The sequence below is a fragment of the Choloepus didactylus genome, chromosome 21 (assembly GCF_015220235.1).
Source record: "Choloepus didactylus isolate mChoDid1 chromosome 21, mChoDid1.pri, whole genome shotgun sequence".
NCBI lineage: Eukaryota > Metazoa > Chordata > Mammalia > Pilosa > Megalonychidae > Choloepus > Choloepus didactylus.
Genome location: NC_051327.1, coordinates 11,649,862 through 11,674,163, shown reverse-complemented (window position 1 = coordinate 11,674,163; position 24,302 = coordinate 11,649,862). Strand labels below are relative to the sequence as shown.

At 40.1% G+C, this 24,302-nt stretch overlaps 1 protein-coding gene and 1 pseudogene across 5 annotated transcripts in view; one reads left to right on the top strand and one right to left on the bottom strand.

Annotated features, from left to right (window-relative positions):
- The window catches only part of CALN1 (calneuron 1), a 494,531-nt gene that overhangs the window by 426,165 nt on the left and 44,064 nt on the right, over positions 1-24,302 (bottom strand). The window lies entirely within an intron of this gene.
- LOC119517998 lies at positions 11,548-12,054 on the top strand (annotated as a pseudogene).

Below are 24,302 nucleotides of genomic sequence, written 5' to 3'. Positions count from 1 at the left end.
CAGATGGCTTCAAAGGGGAATTTTATCAAACATTCCAAGAATAATTAACACTAATCCCCCTCAAAGTCTTACAAAAAACTGAGGAAGAGGGAACATATCCTAATTCATTCTATGAGGCCAACATCACCCTCATACCAAAGCCAAATATAGATACCACAAGAAAAGAAAATTACAGACCAATATCTATTATGAATACAGACGCAAAAATGCTCAACAAAATACTAGTGAACTGAATCCAACAACACATTAAAAGAATTATACCCCATGATTATGCTAGTTTGGATATATTACGTCCCGCCAAAAGCCATATTCTTTAATGCAATCTTGTGTGGGCAGACATATTAGTGTTGATTAGGTTGGAATCTTTGGATTAAGCTGTTTCTGTGGAGATATGACCCACTCAACTGTAGATGACAATTCTGACTGAATTATTTTCATGGAGGTGTAGCCCCGCCCATTCAATGTGGTCTTGATTTAATCACTGGAGTCCTTTAAAAATGCTGGCACAAACCCAGACGCTAGCTGGCTTAGGTCAGAAATGCTTGGAGTTGTGGACCTCTGACATTGGCTGCAGCTTAGAGATACATTTTGAAGATAGTCATTGACAGCTGATGCTGATATTTTGGAGAACGCCATTTTGAAATGCAACTTGGTGGGAGCAAGTAGGTGCCAGCCACATGCCTTCCCAGCTAACAGAGGTTTTCCAGACACCAATGGCCTTTCTCCAGTGAAGGTACCCTATTGTTGACGCCTTAGCTGGGACACTTTTATGGCCTTAAGACTGTAATTTTGTAACCAAATAAACCCCCTTTATAAAAGCTGATCCATTTCTGGTGTTCTGCAAAAGAGCAGCATTAGCAAATCAGAACAATGATCAAGTGAGATTCTTCCTAGATATGCAAGGGTGGTTCAACATAAGAAAATCAACTAACGCAATACACCACAGAAAAGGCATTTGACAAAACTCTGCACCCTTCTTGATATAAACACTTAGAAAACTATGACTAGAAGGAGACTTACTCAACACGATAAAGGGCATATGTTAAAAACCGACCTCTAACATTACACTTCATTGTGAAAGACTGAATGCTTTCCTTTTAAGATCAGGAATAAGACAAGGATGCCCACAGTCCACTGTCACCACTGTTATTCAACATTGTACTGAAGTTCTATCCCAAGGAATTAGATAATAAAAAGAAATAAAAGACATCCAAATTGGAAAAGAAGAAGTAAAACTTTCCCTATTTGCAGATGACATGATCTTACATACAGAAAACTCCTAAAAAATCCACAACAAATTTCCTAGGGCTAATAAAAATGAATTCACCAAGTGGTGGGGTAGAAGATCAACACCAAAACACCAGTAGTGTTTCTATAAGCTAGTAATGAACAATCAGAAGAATAATTCAAGAAAACATTATAGTTATAATTGCAAATGTAAGAAAAATCTAACCAAGGATGTAAAGGACTTGTACATAGAAAACTACAAAACATTGATGAAAGAAATCAAAGAAGGCCTAAATAAATGAAAAGACATTCAAGTTTATGGATTGGAAGACTTAATACAGTTAAGGTATCAGTTCTACTCAAAGTGATTTACAGATTCCAATCTGTAATCCCAACCAAAATTCCGCCAACCTTATTTGCAGAAATGGAAAATCCAGTCATCAAATTTATACAGAAGAGTAAGAGGTCCCCAATAGCCAGAGCAATCTTGAAAAAAGAATGAAGTGGGAGGACTCATATATCCGGTTTTCAAAACTTACTACAGAGAGGCGGGGCAAGATGGCAGACTGGTGAGCTGTATGTTTTAGTTACTCCTCCAGGAAAGTAGGTAAAAAGCCAGGAACTGCGTGGACTGGACACCACAGAGCAATCTGTCTTTGGGCATACTTCATACAACACTCATGAAAACGTGGAACTGCTGAGATCAGCGAAATCTGTAAGTTTTTGCGGCCAGGGGACCCGCGCCCCTCCCTGCCAGGCTCAGTCCCGGGGGAGGAGGGGCTGTCAGCTCCAGGAAGGAGAAGGGAGAATTGCAGTGGCTGCTCTTATCGGAAACTCATTCTACTGATTCAAACTCCAACCATAGATAGACTGAGACCAGACACCAGAGACTCTGAGAGCAGCCAGCCCAGCAGAGAGGAGACAGGCATAGAAAAAAAACAACACGAAAAACTCCAAAATAAAAGCAGAGGATTTTTAGAGTTCTGGTGAACACAGAAAGGGGAAGGGCGGAGATCAGGCCTTGAGGCGCATATGCAAATCCCGAAGCAAGGCTGATCTCTCTACCCTGTGCACCTTTCCTTAATGGCCCTGGTTGCTTTGTCTATTAGCATTTCAATAACCCATTAGATCTCTGAGGAGGGCCGTTTTTTTTTTTTTTTTTTTTTTTTTAAATCCTTTTTGCTTTTTCTAAAACAATTACTCTAAGAAGCTCAATACAGAAAGCTTCAAAGAATTGCAATTTGGGCACGTCAAGTCAAGAGCAGAACTAAGAGAGCTCTGAGACAAAAGGCAATAATCCAGTGGCTGAGAAAATTCACTAAACAACACAACTTCCCAAGAAAAGGGGGGGTGTCCGCTCACAGCCACCATCCTGGTGGACAGGAAACACTCCTGCCCATCGCCAGCCCCATAGCCCAGAGCTGCCCCAGACAACCCAGTGTGACGGAAGTGCTTCAAATAACAGGCACACACCACAAAACTGGGTGTGGACATTAGCCTTCCCTGCAACCTCAGCTGAATGTCCCAGAGCTGGGAAGGGGGAGCAGTGTGAATTAACAGAGCCCCATTCAGCCATCATTTGAGCAGACTGGGAGCCTCCCAACACAGCCCAGCAGCCCAGAACTGCCCTGGGGGGACGGCACTCACCTGTGACATAGCACAGTCATCCCTCAACAGAGGACCCGGGGTGCACAGCCTGGAAGAGGGGCCCACTTGCAAGTCTCAGGAGCCATACGCCAATACCAAAGACTTGTGGGTCAGTGGCAGAGACAAACTGTGGCAGGACTGAACTGAAGGATTAGACTATTGCAGTAGCTTTAAAACTCTAGGATCATCAGGGAGATTTGATTGTTAGGGCCACCCCCCCTCCCCGACTGCCCAGAAACACGCCCCACATACAGGGCAGGCAACACCAACTACACACGCAAGCTTGGTACACCAATTGGACCCCACAAGACTCACTGCCCCACTCACCAAAAAGGCTAAGCAGGGGAGATCTGGCTTGTGGAGAACAGGTGGCTCGTGGACGCCACCTGCTGGTTAGTTAGAGAAAGTGTACTCCACGAAGCTGTAGATCTGATAAATTAGAGATAAGGACTTCAACTGGTCTACAAACCCTAAAAGAACCCTATCAAGTTCAGCAAATGCCACGAGGCCAAAAACAACAGAAAATTATAAAGCATATGAAAAAACCAGACGATATGGATAACCCAAGCCCAAGCACCCAAATCAAAAGACCAGAAGAGACACACCTAGAGCAGCTACTCAAAGAACTAAAGATGAACAATGAGACCATAGTACGGGATATGAAGGAAATCAAGAAGACCCTAGAAGAGCATAAAGAAGACATTGCAAGACTAAATAAAAAAATGGATGATCTTATGGAAATTAAAGAAACTGTTCACCAAATTAAAAATATTCTGGACACTCATAGTACAAGACTACAGGAAGTTGAACAACGAATCAGTGACCTGGAAGATGACAGAATGGAAAATGAAAGCATAAAAGAAAGAATGGGGAAAAAAATTGAAAAACTCGAAATGGACCTCAGGGATATGATAGATAATATGAAACGTCCGAATATAAGACTCATTGGTGTCCCAGAAGGGGAAGAAAAGGGTAAAGGTCTAGGAAGAGTATTCAAAGAAATTGTTGGGGAAAACTTCCCAAATCTTCTAAACAACATAAATACACAAATCATAAATGCTCAGCGAACTCCAAATAGAATAAATCCAAAAAAACCCACTCCGAGACATATACTGATCACACTGTCAAACATAGAAGAGAAGGAGCAAGTTCTGAAAGCAGCAAGAGAAAAGCAATTCACCACATACAAAGGAAACAGCATAAGGCTAAGTAGTGACTACTCAGCAGCCACCATGGAGGCGAGAAGGCAGTGGCACGATATATTTAAAATTCTGAGTGAGAGGAATTTCCAGCCAAGAATACTTTATCCAGCAAAGCTCTCCTTCAAATTTGAGGGAGAGCTTAAATTTTTCACAGACAAAGAAATGCTGAGAGAATTTGCTAACAAGAGACCTGCCCTACTGGAGATACTAAAGGGAGCCCTACAGACAGAGAAACAAAGACAGGACAGAGAGACTTGGAGAAAGGTTCAGTACTAAAGAGATTCGGTATGGGTACAATAAAGGATATTAATAGAGAGAGGGAAAAATATGGCAAACATAATCCAAAGGATAAGATGGCCGATTCAAGAAATGCCTTCACGGTTTTAACGTTGAATGTAAATGGATTAAACTCCCCAATTAAAAGATATAGATTCGCAGAGTGGATCAAAAAAAATGAACCATCAATATGTTGCATACAAGAGACTCATCTTAGACACAGGGACACAAAGAAACTGAAAGTGAAAGGATGGAAAAAAATATTTCATGCAAGCTACAGCCAAAAGAAAGCAGGTGTAGCAATATTAATCTCAGATAAAATAGACTTCAAATGCAGGGATGTTTTGAGAGACAAAGAAGGCCACTACATACTAATAAAAGGGGCAATTCAGCAAGAAGAAATAACAATCGTAAATGTCTATGCACCCAATCAAGGTGCCACAAAATACATGAGAGAAACACTGGCAAAACTAAAGGAAGCAATTGATGTTTCCACAATAATTGTGGGAGACTTCAACACATCACTCTCTCCTATAGATAGATCAACCAGACAGAAGACCAACAAGGAAATTGAAAACCTAAACAATCTGATAAATGAATTAGATTTAACAGACATCTACAGGACATTACATCCCAAATCACCAGGATACACATACTTTTCTAGTGCTCACGGAACTTTCTCCAGAATAGATCATATGCTGGGACATAAAACAAGCCTCAATAAATTTAAAAAGATTGAAATTATTCAAAGCACATTCTCTGACCACAATGGAATACAATTAGAAGTCAATAACCATCAGAGACTTAGAAAATTCACAAATACCTGGAGGTTAAACAACACACTCCTAAACAATCAGTGGGTTAAAGAAGAAATAGCAAGAGAAATTGCTAAATATATAGAGACGAATGAAAATGAGAACACAACATACCAAAACCTATGGGATGCAGCAAAAGCAATACTAAGGGGGAAATTTATAGCACTAAACGCATATATTAAAAAGGAAGAAAGAGCCAAAATCAAAGAACTAATGGATCAACTGAAGAAGCTAGAAAATGAACAGCAAACCAATCCTAAACCAAGTACAAGAAAAGAAATAACAAGGATTAAAGCAGAAATAAATGACATAGAGAACAAAAAAACAATAGAAAGGATAAATATCACCAAAAGTTGGTTCTTTGAGAAGATCAACAAGATTGACAAGCCCCTAGCTAGACTGACAAAATCAAAAAGAGAGAAGACCCATATAAACAAAATAATGAATGAAAAAGGTGACATAACTGCAGATCCTGAAGAAATTAAAAAAATTATAAGAGGATATTATGAACAACTGTATGGCAACAAACTGGATAATGTAGAAGAAATGGACAATTTCCTGGAAACATATGAACAACCTAGACTGACCAGAGAAGAAATAGAAGACCGCAACCAACCCATCACAAGCAAAGAGATCCAATCAGTCATCAAAAATCTTCCCACAAATAAATGCCAAGGGCCAGATGGCTTCACAGGGGAATTCTACCAAACTTTCCAGAAAGAACTGACACCAATCTTACTCAAACTCTTTCAAAACATTGAAAAAAATGGAACACTACCTAACTCATTTTATGAAGCTAACATCAATCTAATACCAAAACCAGGCAAAGATGCTACAAAAAAGGAAAACTACCGGCCAATCTCCCTAATGAATATAGATGCAAAAATCCTCAACAAAATACTTGCAAATCGAATCCAAAGACACATTAAAAAAATCATACAACATGACCAAGTGGGGTTCATTCCAGGCATGCAAGGATGGTTCAACATCAGAAAAACAATCAATGTATTACAACACATTAAAAACTCAAAAGGGAAAAATCAATTGATCATCTCAATAGATGCTGAAAAAGCATTTGACAAAATCCAACATCCCTTTTTGATAAAAACACTTCAAAAGGTAGGAATTGAAGGAAACTTCCTCAACATGATAAAGAGCATATATGAAAAACCCACAGCCAGCATAGTACTCAATGGTGAGAGACTGAAAGCCTTCCCTCTAAGATCAGGAACAAGACAAGGATGCCCGCTGTCACCACTGTTATTCAACATTGTGCTGGAAGTGCTAGCCAGGGCAATCCGGCAAGACAAAGAAATAAAAGGCATCCAAATTGGAAAAGAAGAAGTAAAACTGTCATTGTTTGCAGATGATATGATCTTATATCTAGAAAACCCTGAGAAATCAACGATACACCTACTAGAGCTAATAAACAAATTTAGCAAAGTAGCGGGATACAAGATTAATGCACATAAGTCAGTAATGTTTCTATATGCTAGAAATGAACAAACTGAAGAGACACTCAAGAAAAAGATACCATTTTCAATAGCAACTAAAAAAATCAAGTACCTAGGAATAAACTTAACCAAAGATGTAAAAGACCTATACAAAGAAAACTACATAACTCTACTAAAAGAAATAGAAGGGGACCTTAAAAGATGGAAAAATATTCCATGTTCATGGATAGGAAGGCTAAATGTCATTAAGATGTCAATTCTACCCAAACTCATCTACAGATTCAATGCAATCCCAATCAAAATTCCAACAACCTACTTTGCAGACTTGGAAAAGCTAGTTATCAAATTTATTTGGAAAGGAAAGATGCCTCGAATTGCTAAAGACACTCTAAAAAAGAAAAACGAAGTGGGAGGACTTACACTCCCTGACTTTGAAGCTTATTATAAAGCCACAGTTGCCAAAACAGCATGGTACTGGCACAAAGATAGACATATAGATCAATGGAATCGAATTGAGAATTCAGAGATAGACCCTCAGATCTATGGCCGACTGATCTTTGATAAGGCCCCCAAAGTCACCGAACTGAGCCATAATGGTCTTTTCAACAAATGGGGCTGGGAGAGTTGGATATCCATATCCAAAAGAATGAAAGAGGACCCCTACCTCACCCCCTACACAAAAATTAACTCAAAATGGACCAAAGATCTCAATATAAAAGAAAGTACCATAAAACTCCTAGAAGATAATGTAGGAAAACATCTTCAAGACCTTGTATTAGGAGGCCACTTCCTAGACTTTACACCGAAAGCACAAGCAACAAAAGAGAAAATAGATAAATGGGAACTCCTCAAGCTTAGAAGCTTCTGCACCTCAAAGGAATTTCTCAAAAAGGTAAAGAGGCAGCCAACTCAATGGGAAAAAATTTTTGGAAACCATGTATCTGACAAAAGACTGATATCTTGCATATACAAAGAAATCCTACAACTCAATGACAATAGTACAGACAGCCCAATTATAAAATGGGCAAAAGATATGAAAAGACAGTTCTCTGAAGAGGAAATACAAATGGCCAAGAAACACATGAAAAAATGTTCAGCTTCACTAGCTATTAGAGAGATGCAAATTAAGACCACAATGAGATACCATCTAACACCGGTTAGAATGGCTGCCATTAAACAAACAGGAAACTACAAATGCTGGAGGGGATGTGGAGAAATTGGAACTCTTATTCATTGTTGGTGGGACTGTATAATGGTTCAGCCACTCTGGAAGTCAGTCTGGCAGTTCCTTAGAAAACTAGATATAGAGCTACCATTCGATCCAGCGATTGCACTTCTCGGTATATACCCGGAAGATCGGAAAGCAGTGACACGAACAGATATCTGCACGCCAATGTTCATAGCAGCATTATTCACAATTGCCAAGAGATGGAAACAACCCAAATGTCCTTCAACAGATGAGTGGATAAATAAAATGTGGTATATACACACGATGGAATACTACGCGGCAGTAAGAAGGAACGATCTGGTGAAACATATGACAACATGGATGAACCTTGAAGACATAATGCTGAGCGAAATAAGCCAGGCACAAAAAGAGAAATATTATATGCTACCACTAATGTGAACTTTGAAAAATGTAAAACAAATGGTTTATAATGTAGAATGTAGGGGAACTAGCAGTAGAGAGCAATTAAGGAAGGGGGAACAATAATCCAAGAAGAACAGATAAGCTATTTAACGTTCTGGGGATGCCCAGAAATGACTATGGTCTGTTAATTTCTGATGGATGTAGTAGGAACAAGTTCACTGAAATGTTGCTATATTATGTAACTTTCTTGGGGTAAAGTAGGAACATGTTGGAAGTTAAGCAGTTATCTTAGGTTAGTTGTCTTTTTCTTACTCCCTTGCTATGGTCTCTTTGAAATGTTCTTTTATTGTATGTTTGTTTTCTTTTTAACTTTTTTTTTCATACAGTTGATTTGAAAAAAGAAGGGAAAGTTAAAAAAAAGAAAAAAGACAAACAAGGAGAAAAAAAAAAAAAAGATGTAGTGCCCCCTTGAGGAGCCTGTGGAGAATGCAGGGGTATTCGCCTACCCCACCTCCATGGTTGCTAACATGACCACAGACATAGGGGACTGGTGGTTTGATGGGTTGAGCCCTCTACCATAAGTTTTACCCTTGGGAAGACGGTTGCTGCAAAGGAGAGGCTAGGCCTCCCTGTATTTGTGCCTAAGAGTCTCCTCCTGAATGCCTCTTTGTTGCTCAGATGTGGCCCTCTCTCTCTGGCTAAGCCAACTTGAAAGGTGAAATCACTGCCCTCCCCCCTACGTGGGATCAGACACCCACGGAAGTGAATCTCCCTGGCAACGTGGAATATGACTCCCGGGGAGGAATGTAGACCCGGCATCGTGGGATGGAGAACATCTTCTTGACCAAAAGGGGGATGTGAAAGGAAATGAAATAAGCTTCAGTGGCAGAGAGATTCCAAAACGAGCCGAGAGATCACTCTGGTGGGCACTCTTACGCACACTTTAAACAACCTTTTTTAGGTTCTAAAGAATTGGGGTAGCTCGTGGTGGATACCTGAAACTATTAAACTACAACCCAGAACCCATGAATCTCGAAGACAGTTGTATAAAAATGTAGCTTATGAGGGGTGACAGTGGGATTGGGAATGCCATAAGGACCAAACTCCACTTTGTCTAGTTTATGGATGGATGTGTAGAAAAGTAGGGGAAGCAGACAAACAGACAAAGGTACCTAGTGTTCTTTTTTACTTCAATTGCTCTTTTTCACTCTAATTATTATTCTTGTTATTTTTGTGTGTGTGCTAATGAAGGTGTCAGGGATTGATTTAGGTGATGAATGTACAACTATGTAATGGTACTGTAAACAATCGAAAGTACAATTTGTTTTGTATGACTGTGTGGTATGTGAATAAATCTCAATAAAATGATGATTAAAAAAAAAAAAAAAAAAAAAAAAAAAAAGATAATATCTGTCCTAGTGGGTGTATGATGACATCTCAAAAAAAAAAAAAAAAAAAAAAAAAAATTACTACAAAGCCACAGTAATTAAAACACCATGGTATTGGCACAAGGACAGATGCATGGATCAATGGAATCAAATTGAGAGCTCAGAAATCAATATTCACATTTATGGCCAACTGCTTCTGACAAAGAGGAAAAGACTACTCAATTGGGAAAAAATAGCCTATAGTCTTCAACAAATGGTATTGGGAAACTGGATGCCCATTTGCAAAAGAATGAAAGTGGATACCTATCTCACTCCATCTACAATAATCAACACAAATTGATCAAAGACCTAAACATAAATACAAAAGCCAGAACTATAAAACTCCTGGAAGAAAATGTAGGGAAGCAAAGCATCTTCAGGACATTGTGTTAGGCATTGGTTTCTTAAAACTTATACCCAAAGCACAAGCAACAGAAGACAAGATAGATGAATGAGACCTCATAAAAATTAGAAACCTTTGTACCTTCAAAGGACTTTATCATGAATGTAAAATGACAACCTATGCAATGGGAGAAAATATTTGGAAACCACATATCCCAAAGGGATCCAGAATACAAGTATCCAGAATACAAGAAGAAATCCTACAACTCAACAACAAGAAGACAAACAGCCCAATGAAAAATGGCAAAATACTTGAATAGACATTTCTCCAAAGATATACAAATGGCCAAAAAGCACATGAAAAGATGCTCAACATCATTAGCCATTAGGGAAATACAAGTCAAAGCCACAATGACATACCATTTCATACCCATGCGAATAGCTACTATTAAACAAAATGTAATACTACAAGTGTTCAAGGGGATGTGGAGAACAGGAGCACTCTGTTGTCAGTGGGAATATAACATGGTGCAGCTGCTGTTAAAGAGAGTTTGGCAGTTCCTCAGAAAGTTAAGTATAGAATTACCATTTGACCTGGCTATCTCACTTCTGGGTATATATCCCAAAGAACTGAAAACAGGGATTCAAACAGATATTTGCACACCGATGTTCATAGCAGCATTATTCATAATTGCTAAAAGATGGTAGCAACCCAAGTGTCCATCAACTGATGAATGGATAAACAAATCGTAGTATATACACACAATGGGACATTATTCAGCCCTGAAAAGGACTGACGTCCCAATACATGTGACAACATGGATGAACCCTGAAGACAGTGTTGAGTGAAATAAGCCTGACACCAAAGGACAAATATATGATCTCACTGATAGGAAATAATAAGAATAAGCAAACTCATAGAGTCAGAATCTAGAACATAGATTACCAGGGGACAAGATGGGTATAGGGAATAGAGAGTTAAGCCTTAAAATGCAGAGTTTCTATTTAGGACAACGGGAAAGTTTTGGTAATGGATGCTGGTGATGGAAGCACAGCATTGTGAACATAATAACAATTAAACATTTGAATGTGGTTAAAATGGAAAATTTTAGGTTGTATTATATATGTTACTAGAACAAAAAATTTTTTAAAAATACATGGACTATGTTAACAATAAAATAACTAAAATGTGATTCTTCCATTGTAACAAATGTACCACACCAAAGCAAAGTATTAATAATAGGGTGGTGTATGGGAATCCTGTATCTTATGCATGATTCTTCGGTAAAACCACAAATTCTTCTGCAGATATAAGATGTTATTTAATTCAAGTAAGTTGCAGATATATCATTGCATTAGAGTCTTAAACAACCCTCCCCCCTACTGCCTGGATTTATCCATTTGGCAAGTGGGAAAAGTAAGCCTCAGAGAATGAACTTAAGTTACCTGGGGTAATACAGCTCATAGACGACAGAGCAAGGATTCAAATCCAATTCATTCAAAATTAACCCAGGCACAAAAGAGCAAAAACTGCCAAGAGGGCAACACATCGCGTGTGCAGCCGTGATGGAAGGAGGTGTGCACGGAGCCAGCAAAACTGGGGGAACGGTCGACCTGGTCAGGCAGCTGCACACCATCCTACCCGTCGTGTCTTGAGTGTTCTCCATCGTGGTGTTCAGTCCCAGTGTGAATGAGGACCTCAACAGCCCCTTGGAGGGCGAGGAGTTCAGCATCTACAACCACCACCCCAATGCCTACAGCTCCAGTGTGGCCGTGGGTCTGCTCTACCTGGCCCTGGATGTGAACTTCCCCCAGTTCAGTGTCCTGCTTGACATCTGCATCTTAGCTTTCCAGAGCCTTCCTTTGGTTTGTGGGTTTCTGCTACCTGGTCAAGCAGAGGCAGCTTGACCAAGCTCAAGAATAACCCACTGAACAAAGAGAGATGCAACCTGGGCCGCCATTGCCTTCTCTTTCTCCATCTTCACTTGGAGCTTGAGAATAGCCCTAGCCATGCAAAGACTCAAGGACTTTACCTTCCAAGAGTGTGCTGGTCCTGCCTTGGCACAGCAGTAGCCATCCTGATTTTCATTTCAGGGAGCCCTGAATCTTGCCTGATGGCGAGGCTGTGGGGCAGCCTAATGCCTAAATGCATCTACCGTGAGGGGGCCGGATGGCTGGTTTGAGGAGCCAGTCAAGACTCACCACTTAGCCATTCATTCATTGCCTCTTTTGTTTATTCTGCATGTATTCATTCATTCAGAAAACATTTATTGAGAGGAAAAAAAAGTAAGCCCAAAATTAAGGGATTCTCAGTAAGTCCTATATTTATAGTAAAAGGTATTATCCTCATATATATACTGATCATCTATTTTGCGTAGGAAAAGAGGCGGGAAGACTTATTCTAGGTAACTGTCATGTTTTATTGGACATCTCCAGCAGACAGAACATGGGCAAACCTCTGAGTTCAAAGATGCATTCAAGCAGACAGAATGGTGATGTGGGAGGACCTGCGGGTCCAGAAACCAAAGTGCCCCCTGCTCTGCCATACTGTGACACTTTACTGGGTCTCTGTCTTCATAAATCTCATTTAAGGTCTCCCCTAAAGTCCAATTTCTTCATTTTACAGGTGAGAGGAGCAACTAACCCACAGGATCTTTTCAACATGGGCATTTTTAATGCACAAAGAGGTTGTTATGTTCTTATGATAACTTGGGTTTTTACTTAAAATTCAATTTATTAAAGTTACAAATTAAAAAAAGGAAACATCACATTTCTTAATCTGCCTATCAGAGTCCCCAAAATCTGGCAAGGGAAGTCAGCAGCCAGCTCAAGGCAGTTTTCCCAGAAACAGATGGCACCTCTGAAGGGTTCTCAAAGAAAGTAACATAAAACTGGGTCCAATCAGGCACCTGAAACTCTCGGAAGTTTTCTGTCTCCATAGGTGCTGGCTAGGAAATCGCACATGACTTTCTGAAGAAAGACACCATGGAGATGTGGGAAACACTGAGTTCTCTGGTTTGGGCCCGTGGCTTGGGTCTCCCCACCTCCCCTCACCTGAGCACCAGATGGCAGAGATGCTAAGCTCTCTGAAATCTCCTACAAATTGTTTGGGGGCATCAGACCAAGAATTTTATGGCCTGCCCTCCCTAAAATGCTTCTAGGCTGGCAGAGATGTTAAAACGCCGCTCAAATGCTTTTGAGCTATGCACATGTCATTAGACCCATTTTACTGGATACCAGTGAGTAATAAAACAGCAGAGTACTCGCCAACTGGCACCTGCCTGGGAAGCATTCCTGCATCTTAGCATGCCAAGGGTAGCACACACCCTAAGCCAGCATGATCTTACAACCTGGGTCCATTCCTTTTACCAGCTTTACAGAAACAAAGTATACTTTTCTCACTTGCGCCATAAACCTTACTGTAACAAATAATCCCTTAATACTGGAGTTGCTATTCGGAGTTTGGAAGGAACATTTAAACAACAATGGCCTTGAATTTTAACCAGATGAGGTTACTGGAACTCTAAGGGGAGTGAGAAAAAACCAGAAAGGGAAAATTACAGAAAACTAGGGATGCTAATATATACAGAAGCTGCACCCAGCAAAACTGACGGTTGGCTCTCACATTTCCAAATACCATCGATATTCAAACACAACCCCACATTTCAGATATGAAAGAATGGAAATCTTCTTTCCAATACATTTAACTCAAAGAGCTGCCAATGTCCTCTTATAAAGGAGAGTGCGTTCTGGCCATCAGCTGTAATTTCAGTCTCCCCATCTTCCCATCACTTCTTCTACGCCAACCCAAGTAGTAAGTCTAGTGGGATATGTCTGCTTATTGTGAAAGATGAGATTTATGGATATGTTCACTCCTGATCCTCAGAAGCATCACAGTAAGGATGTGGAAGGTCTGGATTTTCAGACATCCACAGACGTTTCCCTCACCAAAGCCCAGGCCATAGAAGATCCTGGTCCAATCTCTTAGGAGAACTCAAGGTCTGGGTTCCTTTTCTTCTCTTGTCTTGGACAACTTAAACTTTTGCCTCCAAACCAGTGAGGACAGGATCTTTGAGGCAGGGTGAGTAGGAAAGGTGTCATTGTGGGCTTAGAGCTAAAACACAGAGAATTGTGATAGGGCATCCAGATCTTTCTTGACATTGACAGGCCTCTCCAACTATCCTCCTAATCTCACTCTCATTGAAGAATGAATAATCCAGAAGAGGTAGCTAACTTTTCCACATACTTCTCTCCTCAGAAAAGCTGCCATTCATTTATTCAACAAGTTTTCCCGAGCAGTCACTATGTGCTTGTACTTTCACCGGGCTTGCTCATAGGGATGGACATGATGTGTATGGGTCTTGCCTCAAAGACAAGACCAATTCAACAAAGATGAGTGTCCTCCTGGGGCCTCTGGGGTCTGTGCCATCCAGACTTCCCTGTCGGCTCTTCCCTTTTGGCCGTGCTGAGTCTCTTCCTTTCAAATTTCAAGCAGTGAATTCAATATGTAGTCTACTTACATTAGAAAAAGGACAAATCTCCAATGATTCCAAATTACAGTTCCATCATTCCTAATTGTCTACAGCAAACTTGATCCTCACAAACAGTAAGCACCAAGCTTCTCAAAAGCAGGGTTATGTGTAAGACACAAATTAGAAAATTGGAAAATAGGTTTAGAGGTTGAATAACTTGTCTGAGGTCACATGGCTGTTGCATCAGTTGGGTTTAGGTTCAACTATGAGTAACAAAAACAAGACAGACGTTGTGTTCTCTCTGTGCCACTCTCCTAAGGTACCCAGACTCCTACCAGATCACTGCTGTCATCCAGGGGTTAGGCTCATTTTTATGGTGTCAGATGTGACATCACCATTCCAGATATAGAAAGGAGGAAGGATAAAGAGGCAAAACACACAGAAGTTGCCTAATGTCACTTCTACTGATATCTCATTGTCCAGAACTTACTAATACGGTCACCGCTAGCTCTTAAGGAGACCGGGAAATGTAGTCTTAGGCAGCCAGTTTTCCAACTAAGATTTCTACCATTAAGGAAGAAAGGATACTAGAGAAATGGCTGTCCCTGTGCAACTGCTAAATGTTACACCTGGAATAAGAACCCAGATCTGAGGGATGCCAAGGTCCCAACTCCATAAAGATCATGCAGGCTTTAATTTTAATTTTTATAGCAATGACCATTGGTGCTCTCTTCACTTCATAAAGAAACTGCTAAGTAGGATTTTAGAAATTTCTTTTTCATTTCTTGACTTATCATCCACCTTTAATTCAATAACTAGAAACCATCTCCAAGCTCATTTGTAAGGTACTTTGGTGGTTTGAAAATATGTCCAGTATTTCTTTGATAGTCCTCCCTTCAAAAGTCGGAGCCTAAGTCTGCTTGCCTTAAGTGTGGGCTGTACTTAGAGGCTTGATTTTAATGAATAGATGTTGTAGAAGTGACGAGGTGTGACATTTAAGACATGGTCATGAAGACACTTAAGCAGTCTGAGGGGGAGGCCCTCAAGGAGAGGACCTGAAGGCCCCACCAACAGCCAAGCGAGTGAGCTTGGAAGCAGGCTGTCCAGCCCCAGTCAAGCCTTCAGATGACTGCCGTCCCAGCCGACATCCTAACTGAAACCTCTCAAGAGACCCTGAGCCAGAACCACCAATCTAAGCTGCTCCCCAATTCCTGACCCACAAAAACTGTGACACAATAAATGTTTGTTGTTTTAAACCAGTAAGTTTTGGGATAACTTGTTACACAGCAATACAGCTACACAAATCTCAACGTAAGTTCAAGGCTCTTTCTGCAACAGCTTGTGAATTAGAGAAAGCTGAAATGACAATCCTGATAGAGCAAATCTGTGTTTTAAATGGTTTTAAATGGCTGTGTCCTACCTCCTCACTTGATTTTAAATGATTTGGAGCAGTGTTTAGATGACCTGGATGCCACCATGGAGAGGGGAGACCAGTGAGCCATCCCTGCTAGAACATGGTGCTGATATCACACACCTAAATAGTCCCAGGAAACAGCTGAATGTTGGCCAATTACTATCAGGAGAAACAGCTCAGTGTCAATGAAGCCAATGTGAAAATGAAGGGTTCTGGCAAACACTACTCAGCATCCAGATGGATAATACTAAACAATTCAACTCAACTCAACAGATGAACTCATTTCATTATCTGGAGAAGCTCTGTGGGGCTTAATCACCTTAGAAGATCTATTAAGATGGAATTCTTTGTGAGGTTAAAGGTTCCACAGGAACCATATGAAGGTTTTCTTATGATAGAGATGAGTGCAATTGTAACTCCTGTTTCTCAAATATCCCAAGTCAAGGTCATGCTTTATGGTCCAGGATCTCGAACCTTCATACCAAGATACCACCACTGCTTGCTATCATCTAAAGCAGGGTTCTTAGCAGTAAGAACCAGAGAAACATGTTCTAAAGGGGGCACTTAGAATTATCTGGTAGAAATGCTTTCTAAACTAAAATATATCTTTGTTTCTCTACACCCAGAGGGTCATTAATATCAGCACCTCTTTCTTCATTGAGAACCACCATATCATAAGCCATTATTACTGGTCAATATATGAAAAAAAAAAAAAATCTCAGGAATTTTGGGGAAAGAAAAGTTTGAAACCCACTGTCTCTGAAATAAAAACACAAACTACTTGTTGTGCTAGCTTGTATATAGTATGTCCTGCCCAAAGCCATATTTTTCAATGCAATCTTGTGGGGCAGACATATTAGTGTTGATTAGGTTGGAATCTTTTGATTAGTGTTTCCATGGAGATATGACTCAATCAACTGTGAGTGAAATGTCTGATTAGATAATTTCCATGGAGGTGTGGACCCCACCCATTCAGGGTGGGTCTTGATTAGTTCACTGGAGTCCTATAAAGAATGCTCACAACAGATGGACCTCTGAGCAAGTGAGAGTGACATTTTGTAGAGAAGCAGCAGCTTACAGAGACATTCTGAAGGCAGCCATTGGAAGCTGACACTGACATTTTGGAGAACACCATTTTGAAACACAACCTGTGAGCAAGCAGATGCCAGCTAACAGAGGTTTTCTGGATGCAATGGCCTTTCTCCAGTGAAGGTACCCTATTGTTAATGCCTTAGCTGGGACACTTTTATGGCCTTAAAACTGTAACTTTGTAACCAAATAAACCCCCTTTATAAAAGCCAATCCATTTCTGGTGTTTCGCAAAACAGCAGCATTAGCAAACCAGAACACTTATATATACTATATATTTTGATTATGGGCTAAAGAGCTCCTATTTAAAATTCAGTTGACAAAACTCTTCTTCCAATGGGACACTATACCCTGTCACTGGAAGAAGGTAACTCATTTTTTTTCCTTTTTGCTTCAACCAGTTGGAAGCTCAGAGGCAAACTGAAGGCTCATTCACAGTAAATGTATTTGCTTAAGGGGTTGTCATATTTTCTTTCTCTCCTTCGTATGTAGATTTTTATTTTTCATTTCTATTCTGATAGTCTTTTCAGTTTATGCTTCTTTTAACATATGATATCTTGATCACTTTGGAAAACAGGCAGCATATAAATTACAAATGAATAAGGGAAGGTGCCCAGGTTTCCTTCTTAGCCACAGTTAACAAAACATATTGTCAGAATAAGATGCAGGAAACCACTGGAAAAGTTAGGCAAGTACCTCTTTAAGGAGAGGGCCCTTGGAAGTGGCTACCATCAGAGAAATCCCTCCCTCGCCCTGCTAACAAAGCTTGGCAACTCTCCACAAAAGACTTCCTTCTCAAGGCTCAAAGGCAGGCCAAGCCTCCAGGAGGGAGGTATCCAGGCAGATAAAAGACACAGGCTCTAAAGCTCATTCCAAGCTAGGGAGCAGAGCTGCATATCTGGCACTCCCACTGTTGTTGGGTGATGTGGCTTATTGTGTAGGTCCTATCACCTCTGGAGAAGAAAGCTTTGTGTCATCAGCCTTCCCCTTGGATAGGAGTTGTGCTTGTCACTTACTAGAACAGTAATGCTTCTGCCTCCCTAAAGCCCCCTCTTCAAAAGCCTGTCAAGGGAAGTGTCTCAAAAAAGGCAAGATGGATGTGTCTCTGAGATCTTTAAATCAACCATCAAAAGTAGAGGAGGAACAAAAAGGAGAAGGGGGCGGATATATTCTTTACAAGGTAATAGATGATGGACCAGATAGGTCGGGAAGGGGAAGGGCCCTTCAGAGCTCCCCACGCAGGAGCCCAGTTGCTCAGCCCCCTTCTGCAACCACTCATCCCTCTGCTCTTAGTGGGGAGCACACTGGTCTCACACAGAGCTTTAAAAATATCTATCCACCCACTGGAAGTTTGATTCATCAGCCAAGTTCTCACCCATGTGTCACAGGGTGGCAGTGACATATATGATAGTGATGTGATGGGTACAAGCGAGTCACAAAGGGCCTTACCTTGCAGGGAGAAGAATTCGGAGCCTAAAAGTTAGTAAGCATGGGCTCTGAAGCCAGGTGGCTAATTATGTAACCTTGGACAAGGTTACTTAACGTCTCCATTTCCCACATGTGCAAAAATGTGGCTAACAATAGTACCTACAATGTAGGATTGTGGGAAGGATTAAATGAGTGCTTTCAACAGTTCCTAGCACATAGTAAGCGCTCAATAAACTTTACCTGTGCTGATGATTATGATGATGATGGCGACAATGACAGTGTTTAAACTTAAAAGATGAATAGTTGTTTCCTGGGAAGACGAAGGAGTAAAAGAACATTTCAGGCAGAAGTAGCACAAACAAAGGCAGAAAAGCAGGAAAGATCTTAATGTAGCAAGAAACCCTTTGGGAGGAAAACAGGGAGATCAAGTTGATGAAAAAGCAAAGGTTCAGGCCACACAGGGCCTGAAATGCCAGGGCATGAGGCTGTAGCTAACACGGCTATAGGCTGTGGAGAGCCATTTTAGAATTATAAGCAGAAGTAGATTGTTAGAGGGTGAAGTGTTATATTTTCTGCCAATTACTTTAACTGTTTCAGCTTAAAATTTTTTTTTAAATAATTAACAATAGATGTCTGACTACATAAAGATACAAGAATAGCCCTTCCACCCTATTCAACCATAACACTGGACAAAATGTATGAGGCAACTGTCTTCAGACCATAGTTAACAGGCAGCAAGAGATTGCGTTTGCGGGGAGATGGGAAATTCACTGTAAGCCCCATGTTCGCCATGGCTGGAAACATACCTGGGGACAACTTCCCAGCCATAGCACAGTGACCTTGAGTTCAAGCAGAGCATGGTGGTCCCACTGAGCTGAAGGAGGCAGAGATAAGACTTTGGGGTAGCTGAATGGGGTAGAAACTGTGGAAAAGGGCAGCAGAGAGGAGGAAACTATGAAACAGGTCTTAGAAACTTGTATGTGGGTTCCCCATGAATACCTGGCTGAGGCCTGGGAGGCCCATGTGCAAGCTAAGGTTAAGCCAGGCTTGCCAGAGAGCAGCCATTATGAGTTTGAGAACAGAGCAGAAATATCAGAACTCAAGCAGCACTGGGAGATGTCCAAAAAATCTCAACACCCCAGGCATCCAGCTGAGGTACCAGAAAGACCACACTTTAGGAGTAAGAAGCCACACCAACTAAACCCAAAGCTAAGCCCTGACAAGATCCACATGAATGACAGAGATTGGAAGTTGAGTCTCTGCCAAGTTAGAGGGGCTTGGGCAACACCTTGGGATTTTGACAGATCTGCCGTAACAAAGCATAAAGCAACGCCTACACGAGTAGAAGGTAGTCAGCTGGTGATTGAAGTGCCTACTAAAGCAAACATAAACACTCTTCAGAGGAAAATAATAGAACCCAGAGGCTCAGCAACATAGCAGTCCCAATGTTCAGTGTCCGTTCAAATACGAACAGACATGCAAATAAACAGGAAAATTGGATGATAGTCTAAAAGGACTCAATAGAAACCTAGAGCCTAGATGGCCTAGAGCCTAGATGCTGGATTTAGCTCTTAAAGTCTTTAAAGTAGGTATTATAAATATAAGAAAGGATGTACAAAGACTATACAAAATATGGTCTTAATGAGTAAATAGATAAGGTATCTCAGCAGAGAAACAGAAAATACAAAAAAGAACCAGATGTGGGATTACTGAGTGCAGATCACAAAGATGGGGAGTGAGAAGTTTCAGGGTTCTGTCCCCCAAGAGAATCTTTGAAAAACCAGAGAAAACTGGCAGAACCATCTTTCTCAAAGCTCCAGAAAACAGTTAAAGGCTTGCAGAAACAGAGCAAGCACCGGATCAAGAAAGAAGCTACTTAAAAGCTGTAGGATCTCATGGTGCCCTGGGCGCCCCTTCCTTTACCCCCCTCAGTGTGGGCCCCTTGCTCTGGCCCCAGAGGGAGCACTATAACCCTCGTGCACATACTGGGAGCACGTATGTCTGGCACAGTGTGACTGGAGGCAGCCTGAGGGTACAAGTTACATACCTTTCTAGGAAACAAAAATTTTGAAGATATAAACAAGATGACATAAAGAAGAATCCACAGGTATGAATCTGAGTACAAAAAAGCTATATTTTTAAAAAGGCTGGTCATGTGCACCAAATCTTCTCAATAATGTATTATTTGGAATAATTGCTGAAATATGATTTAAACATTGAATGCAAAAGCCCAAAACAAATTTTTTAAATATGTAGAAAATATGTAGAAAAATAATGATAATTAATATAGTCAGAAAACAATCTGGACCTATAATCTGACAGGAAAAATAGAAGTGCAATAGAGCACGGAAAATAAGTCCTCTAAATTTCTTGTTGTTTATGGAGTAATCAATAGTGTTGTTTTGATAATTAGAGAGGGATTGGTACATTTATAATTATAGAAACAAATTCCATATTTATTGTATTTGACCAGTTTAAAAGTAATGAATCGCTTTCAGAAGAATTCAAAACGAGATATTTGCATTCAAAATCACCATACATGAAAAAAGGAAGTTTTATGTCTACCTTAAAACTCTTCTGGGATGAAGAACAAGCAGCAAGGAAACACATGAAATAGAAATCATAAAACAAAAGACAACCTAAAAAGTACCCTACAGTTATGCTGAAGAATTTAACATCAAAAACTATTAGAAATTCAGAAAATTTAACAGGAAAGATACAGTTTTAAAAGCACTCTACCATCATATCATTGTTTAACAAAATAAGATATTTTTTAAAAGATGAATACTTAAAGGATTTGAAAAATATAAATCAAAAAGTAAAATATATATGTATTTGTGCATGGAGAAAGAGAAGTAATGTATCTTCTTTTCGATGCTTTGTGGAATGTTTACCAAAACTGGGAATGTATTAGGTTAGAATAAAAGTCTCAATAACTCCAAAAACTAAAAATTTTACAGTAAACATAATCTGACTAAAATGCAATTTTTAAAAAATGAACAAGGAATAGAAATGCAAGATAAAAAGTCTCCAACCACCTGGAGATTATAAAATATTCTCCTAAATAACTAATGAGTCAAAAAAAAATTTTTAATATGATTATTGACACTTTAAGAATTAACAAAAATGAGAACACAACATACCAAAGCTTACAGAACTCTGCCAACATTCTATTTTTCATTATGAAAAATCAAATAAATGATGTAAGAATTTGTCCAGTCAATAAATTTTAAAAGAATATAATACCCAAATTAAGTAAAGACCTAAAAGTTTTTAAAAACAACAATAGAATAATAAGGTTAAAGAACAAATTAGAAACAGAAAAATAGTATAATCGATACACAAATCTGAAGCTCATTTTTTGATAGAAGAAATCACTAATAATCCATAAAGAAACCACAAATATACAAAACTGAAAATGGAAAAACAACTAGAACAATAGATATTTTTAAAATACGTGGTTCTATTATATGCAATTTGATATACCTTTGAAAATCTAAATAAAATTGATAATTTTTCCAGAAAATAGTTGTCACCAGAATTTACTGAAGAATTAAAAAATCTAAATAGAGCCCAGTGAGACTTTCGTTTTAAACTTTGACAGAATGACTCCAAAATCCATCTGTAAAGAAGATCAATAAGCTGGGAGGAAAGCAAATTATAGAGCTTCACTGATTAAAACAGTATGGTATTCATTCAAGAATAAACTTCTAAATCCTGATATAGAATACACAACCCACTAAAAAACAGGAAGATAGAAATAAAACTAAAGATAGGGCTAAAGAGAGAGATAGAGGTGAATTCAATTTACAATTATATCTTCTTTTCAATGCTTTGTGGAATGCATTGAAACTTGGCATATATTCGGTTACACATAAAGTCTCAACTCTAAAATCTAAACATTTTACAATAAACATATCACAAGTTTGTTCAATAAATTGCATTGAGAAAACTTTATCTTAAAAAAATGTATAATCCATGTCTACTGAAATTCCACGTGAACCACTTCAAAAGTGTAAAATGCTACTAACAAGTTTTGCATAACCTCCCTGGCTAGACTGTAAGTTCTTTGGAGACAGGCAATGAACAGTACACTTATTTGATTCTCCTCTTACACCCAGAAAGCATCCAGATAAACAGCCCTTAGATGAATGAATCAATGAGTCAATGAATGAATAAGAATGAATGAAGGACTATCTCAAGCAATCCACTGTTGCTGAATTTTTTTTTTTAAACACAATTTGGTGGGTTGGGTGATTTGCAACTCCATTCTGTCCAACATGATGCAGCTTTACATTATTCCCTCCTGAGTTTCATTTAAAAAGGAGAAATAGGAACTGTTTTGGTCCCGCAGCCCCTATTTTCCTTCCAATTTCTCCCTATGGCAATGGGAATTTTTATCCTATGACTGTTCCTCCTTTGTATATTGGAAGCAGATAACTTTCCTAAGTTGCACAGAGGAGAATATTGCCTTAGGACAAACCATGCCTGTAACCGATTTTGATAAGACTTTGCACTTGTCTATATTGTGATGGAATGAATGTATTTTTGCATTTAGAGAGACCATGCGGTCCAGGGGGTGGAATATGTTAGTTTATACATAATGTGTCCCCCAGAAAAGCCATGTTCTTTGATGCAATCTTGTGGGGGCAGACTTATTAGTCTTTTGATTAGGGTGGAACCTTTTGATTGAGGGTTTACATGGAGATGTGACTCACTCAACTGTAGGTGAGACCTTTGATTGGGTTATTTCCATGGAAGTGTGGACCCCACCCATTCAGGGTGGGTCTTGATTAGATCACTGAACTACTTAAGAGAGCTCAGAAGCCAACGCAGGCGCTGATGCTTGGAAATGCTGGGAGATGCAAACAGAAAGAGTTGAGAGATGCTAGGCTAAGAGATGAAGCACAGCGTTTGCCCCAGAGAAACTAAGAGAGGTCTCCCAGATGCTTAGAGAGAAATAACCCAGAAGAACCAAGCAGAGAGCTGAAAGAAGCTAAGAGAGACAGAAACCCAGAGACATTTTGGAGAAAGCCATTTTGAAACCAGAACCCAGGATCAAAGGACCAGCAGATGCCAGCCACGTGCCTTCCCAGCTGACAGAGGTATTTCAGACACCATCAGCCTTTCATCAGTGAAGGTATCCTCTTGTTGATGCCTTAGATTGGACACTTTTCTGGCATTAGAATTGTAATTTGCAATCTAATAAATCCCCTTTATAAAAGCCAATCCGTCTCTGGTATTTTGCATAATGGCAGCTGTAGCAAACTGGAACAGTAACCACACCTGGGCTGGGCACCGTGACACTTACACTGAAGGGAAGGCACATTCAGTCACTGGTGATAAACGCTAACTACATGGGGGAAGCCGTCCATGTGGCATCTGCAAGCAGGGGGCTGCAGCTGTGATGGGGCTGGGAAGAGGGGTGCAGATGAGGATCTGCAGTGTCCATCAGTGTACACACATCAACTCCCTGTGCAGCCTACCTTCCCTCTGAGGATAATGGTGTGGCCTCAAGTAGCAGGACTTTAGACCCAGCTAGACCTGAGACAGCCTCTAGCGAACACCAAGCAGCCAACACCTCTGAATCTTTGTCTTGCTCGAGAACCAATCCTCAATCATCCGAAATGATTCTGGTCAGCGTGTTTTCAGACCCTGCCTGCCTGATGCCTTCTCTTTGCCATCTCTAAACCAGAACACATCTGTGCAGTCTTGCCCTGAGCCCCAAGATGCTGGTGATAAAGTACGATCAGTCATAACTCAGTGTTCACCTTGGCAAAAAGGAAATAAATAGAATGACTCTCTCCTCAGAAAACAAATGGCCCTTCTCCAAGCTGAGAGTCTGGATCACCCTCCCGAAGGACAAATGTGGCACCTTAACCAGCCAGCCAACCTCCAGGCCATAAAGTACAGGCTTC